This window comes from Belonocnema kinseyi, chromosome 1 (genome assembly GCF_010883055.1).
Source record: "Belonocnema kinseyi isolate 2016_QV_RU_SX_M_011 chromosome 1, B_treatae_v1, whole genome shotgun sequence".
NCBI classification, from domain to species: domain Eukaryota; kingdom Metazoa; phylum Arthropoda; class Insecta; order Hymenoptera; family Cynipidae; genus Belonocnema; species Belonocnema kinseyi.
Window position 1 is genome coordinate 41,390,640 of NC_046657.1, and position 4,733 is coordinate 41,395,372.

Here is a 4,733-nt window from a genome sequence, read left to right on the forward strand (position 1 = left end):
TAAATAAATGTCATAAATATACCTTTTAAATAAATGTTCAACCATTGAAAAATATTGACCCGTTTTTGTTTTATAGTAAAATCAAATTCCAATTTTTAAATGTTATTGTGTCTCAAAAAAAAGTTCGGGAACGTCCTTTTTAATATTTTATAGTATCTCGGAGTTTTGGACAAAACTATTGCGATTTCAAAAGCTAGATTTAAAATTTCTAAACATTTGAGATTGTGTTAGTTTTTCTTCGGATATTGGTATTTTTAAACAAAAATATAAGACAATTTCCGAGAAAAAAAGGATAAAATATTGATTTTAAATAAAAAATATTGTTATTTTCTGCAAAATGATAATTTTCAATAATAATGGATTGTGTTAGAAAACACCGCTATAGATAAAAGCCAGGAAGGAGATTCTGTTTTCAATTTTTTTCCTTCGCCAAATATACTGATAAAATAGGACAGAAACATGTAGATATTGTTTTAGCTTCTTGGATCAGGTAAAACTAAGAAAAACACTTTGAAACTAAATTTCCTGCAGCTCCGTAATGAAAAGCTTTTCGAATGCTTCTGGATATTGGTCAGAGTTTCATGCTGTACATGTGTTATTTTATTCTTTTATTATTGATGTTTGCTATACATTGTGTAAGAAAATTTATAAATCGAATTTAATTACACACAAATTCTCAAACTTGAAATCAATTTAAAAAAAGTAGAATAGAAATAATACGTTTACACGTCGGATAACAAAATTTAAGATAAAATCTAGATTACGAAGAAAAAGTATCGAGAAAAAACGTTAACAGTGTCAGAAAAACTTTTTTAAGTTGCCAGCATAACAGAAGCAATGAAAAATTCGCGAGAAGACTTCAGAGGTGAAGCAAGTCGTCATTACGATTTTTCCAAACCAATTAGCAGAACACACATCATACCTAGAAGTAAATATACGAGGTATGTTAAAAAAATATGCGGATTGAGGTCATAAAAAAATTTAATTTATTTGGAAGTTACACGTCTGAGTCTCTTTCAAAATACTCTCCTCCCCAACGCACACTCTTATCCTAACGGTGTTTCCACTTGTTAAAACAGTCCTAGTACGCTTTTTTTGTGATGGCTTTCAGCTCCTTCGTCGCATTTGCCTTAATCTCCAGAATCGTCTGAAATCTTCTTGCTTTGAGGGGTGTTTTTAGTTTTGGGAGCAAAAAAAAGTCACAAGGAGCAAGGTCAGGTTAGTATGGGGGGGGGGGGGGGGGGGGGGGGGGGGGGGGGGGGATAGAACAGTAATCGAGTGTTTGGCCAAAAACTCACGAGTTCTGAGTGCTGAGTGAGCTAGAGCTCGGACGGCGTCCCTCAGACGTTTCAGTACTTCAATGTAAGTAATCTGGTTGTCTGTGGAGCCTTCAGAGAGGTACTCGTGATGACAAAACTCCCTTAGCATAAAAAAACTGTCAGCATAACCTTGACATCCGACCGAACTTGGCGAACTTTTTTGGTTCTTGGGGACTGTTGACCCACTTATTTGGAATATTGGACCGTCGTTTCAATGTCATAACCATAAACCCATGATTCATCATCGGTTACAATTCGTGATAAAAAGTTCTCATCATCATCTGAAAGGTCAAGCAGTTCCTGACAAAGCCGGACGCGATTGGCTTTTTGGCCGTCGGTCATCAGGCGTGGCATAAATATTGCAGTGATGCGGTGCATCTTTAATTTTTCGGTTAAAATCTCGTAACAAGATCCAAATAATATCCCACACTCTTTGGACCAACAAAAAAAAACTCTTTACTTAAAACCGTGTAGCTTATCAACAAATGAAGATATCTGCGATTGTAATTCCGCGTTTTAAACAGCTGATCTGTACGAACTTAGCGACATATAGCGGATTCTCCTGAAACCAACTCGAGCCGCGAAATTCAAACAGTCCGCGTATTTTTTGAACAGACCTCGCATAAATATACATATCCAATAAAATTAACCCTTGGGCGATGGTACGTACCAGCAAATGTAGATTGGCGGCGGACGGTAATTAGTTCCGCCCACACGGAATTGATAACTTGTTTCATAATAGGAATCATCAGGTAACTCAACAACTTTCGAAACTGTAATTCATTTGAAATAAAAATCAGTCATCAGCAACTCATCTTCTGCATAGTTCTTGATTAAAATTAAAACTTTAACTACATAAGGTCTTAACAGAAATTAAATTTAGGCATCACCAACATCTGGGAACTACAAATCAGAAAAAAAACTCATACTTCAAAATATCCTAAGTGATAATTCGCTAATTTTCTTGTAAAAAAAACTAGATCGAAAAAACAAATTTTATGAAAAACTGAATGACCTTTCTATAGTAACCCGTTTAGGTTGGGGAAATAGATCTCAAATTCTAAACTTCCTCATGAGAAGTTTCCACATTAGCTTCAGAGTCTTTAGTATTTTGCCATGCGTGGCACTTGGTTGAGGTGATACAGTGTTGCTTCAATATAAATTTACTACACTTTAAAACAAGATTTGTGTAAAATTACAAAGTTTCGGCAAATTAAATATTGTATCATTGTAAATATCACACACTTCACTGTGTCATTTTACAAAAGTATGTGAAATTACATCCTCTAGCGATGTAAATAAAAGGACCCTCGAACAGCAGTGTAATATTACACACTCGATAAAAATAAAATTACACATTCCCTCGTACGAACTTCACATTCAGAAGGGAAAACTCAGTCGCAGCGTGTAAAAATATTATGCGTCGGTAAAATCACTTAATGTGATTGAAAACTACATCCAGATTTTTCATTTAACCTTAGATCTTTAATTTTTCCCTAACGGAAACTGTAAAATTTTTGATTTATAATGAATTTAAAATTTAGAATAATTAATCAAATAATATGTGAATACGAAAGTGTTTCTCGTGTTCGTTGTTTATCGATGCCTTCATCCTGCAATTTTGGAGCATTTTTATTTTTAATGCGAGGAAATTGACAGCTATGTCCAACTTTTTTGACAGCTCTCACACAACAATAGACCAAATCCGAGACATTCCTGTTTTGCATTTTACATTTTCTGCCATTGGAACGGAAAAAATGCGGTTATTCGAAACGTATATTCCATATTTTTTTCACGAAATATTTAAACATAAAAAAAATACCCATAGTATCTTATGTGTTTTAGGTAAGTGGTAACGTGTCCGGCTTGTGTTTCTTCAATCTCCATAAAATTGTACGAAGTTTGAGCTTTCGAGTGTTCGAAACCGGTCGCCCTGATAAATTTTATTTTATTATTTCACATAATGAATTTTACATTTTCGCATGTAAAATTATCGGCCGAATTATAATATCATAACACAGTCGTAAAGTTACTCCGATACACGAGAGTCCTTTTATTTACATCCACCAGAGATGTAAAATTCAATAGATTTTTTTTATTGATTTTTAGATTTTTTGTTGTTGCGTTTGTTTTTATTTGAGAAAGGAATTTTTAAACAATCGACTGATAAACATTTTTCGTTGGTAAGAAATTTAGAGAATTGTTTATAAGATCAAGTTTCAATATTGAACAAATTTTTTGAAATTTATTCATTTGTAATCATAATTTAAATACTCCCTATTTCTTAGTAATCCTCAATGTTTCGAATTAGAGAAAAATTTTAGCCTTATCATCAGTACAAAACAATTAATTAAAAAAGTCGCAAAGAATTCCAAAGAATTTGAAATACGAACACAATTAATTAATTTCTTTTTTATATATGACGAATTCCTTTAGTTAAATGAGGATTGAAATTTTTATATTCTTCAGATCGTTGAATTTGTAAACATTTTATACATACAGTGCTGGACAAAAGTGTAGGCACAGAGGCAATATTTGAGTAAACACATGTCTCATAGATTTATTTTTGAAAGTTTTATGGAAATCATTTTGTACAAAGTTTCAATGTTATCCATAGAATATCTACATACAAAATTTAATACTACTCAAACATATTTATTAACAAAAAAATACTAAAGATGTTATTACCCGTAAATCTGCAAGGGACAACTTTGATTAACATTTTCTTTGAGAATACTCAAGTATTTGAACCTATCCATAATACCATCAATGAATACTTGTTTACCTACTCCAGATGACGCCATGCAACCCCACACCGCTACACCACCACCGCCGCTGTGCACGTTACCTTGTAAATTTTTCTGCAGTAGCTCCTCCCTTGGTCTTCTCCATATTAAAATTTTGCCGTCTGATTGAAAAATATTAAATTTGCTTTCATTTGAAAACAGCACAGAGTCCCAAAACCTAGTATCTTTTGGCAAATACTCTTTTCAAAACTTTAATCTTTTTTTAACATTTTTTTTACTAAGCAGTGGCTTTTTTCTGCACACACGAGAACGATAACCGGCCCGCCTGAGAAATCTGCGTACAGTTTTCGAACTCACGTTCGTTCCAAAATTTTTACTCAACTGTGCAGTAATGTTAGATGAAGTGGATTTGGGTTCTTTTTGTATTATTCGTAAAATAAACTTCTCGTGACGTTCACACAACTTATGTGGCCGTCCACTTCGAAATTCACTTTTCAAATTTCCTTTGTTTTTGTAACGTTTTACCACACTCCGAACAGTGTATCGACTGCGTCCTACACTTTTTGCTATCTCCGCGTAAGATTGTCCCTTCTCGTGCAAATCAAGAATTATTTTTCTCTCACTTTCCGTCGTTTCGCGCCTCATTTTGTTTCGCACTCTTGTCACA